Consider the following 1949-nt stretch of genomic DNA (forward strand, 5'->3'; position numbering starts at 1 on the left):
AACAAGAGATATGCATGCAATCTGTACTTGAACATCATCAATAAATTATGGTAAGTAACTTCTGTGATCATAACTCTCAGATATTTATATATTTTTCATTCAAGAATTTTATCAAAAGGAGCCAAAAGTACATATTGAAATGATAAAATTACAGGTAAACAAAATTGATTCTTTATTTAGAAATTGTAAGTAAATAACATACCTTTTGTGCATTGCTCGAACTCATGAACAAAATCTTTCCTTCTCTGTACACATCTACAATATTTTATTCCCACAATGTGATCTGTAGAACCATCCTAATACTTGAATCAAGAATATCTATATAGTACCATGTTTTTTAGTGTACATTTGTTTTCATTTGTAGGAGTTCACCTGTATACTTATCTTGGGGATTGGAATCAGGTAATTTAAAACCAAGGCACTATCTATCTAATAGCTAAGAGATCAGACCAGTCTTTCTAACCTCAGTTAACTTTTTTTTTCTTTTTTAAACAGATGAGGTAGAAAGGCAAGAAAAAAGAGAAAAAAGCATGATACAATGTTTGGAGAGAAAAGAAAATAGGACATACAATCATTAAAACCATAAACATGAAAAAAGACTGGAAAAGCCTACACATAGTTGATAAAAGATGTATTAGGTAGATAGGCTTGAATAATTCATTTTCTTTTTTCCTCTCCTTTCCAAATTTCCTGTAATAAAATGGTTTATGAGTTAAGGATTTAGATCTTCCAAAATTACTTGAAGTGAGACATTATTACAATTTTCAGAAATTCGCAAGCATTAAAGCACTCCACAATGCCTCAAAGAAATATGATAAAATACCAAAGGCTGAATTAGTCAAAACATTTTATGGGGAAAGGCATCACAGACACTAACAATTCAGAGACAAGTTTAAATGAATCCCTGCTTTCTTGTTTGGGGGCTAGTGAGGAGTATAATGATTCTATCTTGCCTAGAGAAGCACTCTGTACCTTTATTGTGGCATTTACTGGGTTTAATACTTTGTCCATATTTTCTATTTAATAACAAATGGAAATTAAGGTTTATATCACCATATTTAGTACAGCACAAACAAACAGAAGGTTTTAAAGTACAGTCTGAATTGTTTTACTTTAATGAGTTATTTTACCCATAAATATATACTTAAAATTCATTAAGAAGTGTGTCACATAAAAGAACTCTTGATAAATATTTTCATAAAGGAAAACAAATCCTTTTGAAATGCAAAGATTCAGCCTCCTTAAATTTGCTGACTTAGCTTGGATTGAGTTTTTATACAGTAAAACATCAGTTTCTAAAAAAAAGGAATGATTAATTAATCCAAAAAATTGCCACACACCTTTCCTGTGTCAGGTACTGTTCTGGATGCTGGGGTAGAGCACTGAACATGAGAGACAAGGTTTCCATACTTCAGAGTATACATGGCAATAGTACCTAACATCTGTTGGTGTACTGTGGTGTAGCGGTTCAGCTGAAAACCTCATCAATAGCCATCTCCCTTATGAATATGGGTGAAAAACCCTAAATACATCATCATACCCCCAGACACTAAAAAAGCATTCAACTAAATTCAAAATCCATTTTTAAAATAAACATAAAACTCAATGTTAAAAAAATCTCCAATATGATAAAATACTTTTATCTCAGTTAAAATGTCAGCATCACGATTAATGTGGAAACATAAGAAGCATTCCTACTAAGGTCAGGAACACAAAAAAGATGCCTACTAAGACACGCTACAAGTGAACACTGTTTTGGAGGCACTGGCCAATGCAATTAGAGAAGAAAAAGAGGAAAAGAAAAAGGTTGAAACATCAAAAAGAAAACGGCATAATTATTACTATTTACAAATGATATGATAAAGTGCTACTACGAATAAGAGAATTCAAAATTAACAGAGTGAAAGCAACAGATTTTCTTTCTTCTATAAAAAACAAAAAATGGGAAA

General features: G+C 31.3%; 1 protein-coding gene across 1 annotated transcript in view; it reads right to left on the minus strand.

Moving 5' to 3' along the window:
• The window catches only part of MED30 (mediator complex subunit 30), a 27622-nt gene that overhangs the window by 23919 nt on the left and 1754 nt on the right, over positions 1-1949 (minus strand). The gene's annotated exons all lie outside the window — the stretch shown is intronic.

The sequence above is a fragment of the Propithecus coquereli genome, unplaced genomic scaffold (assembly GCF_000956105.1).
Source record: "Propithecus coquereli isolate 6110/MARCELLA unplaced genomic scaffold, Pcoq_1.0 Scaffold247, whole genome shotgun sequence".
NCBI lineage: Eukaryota > Metazoa > Chordata > Mammalia > Primates > Indriidae > Propithecus > Propithecus coquereli.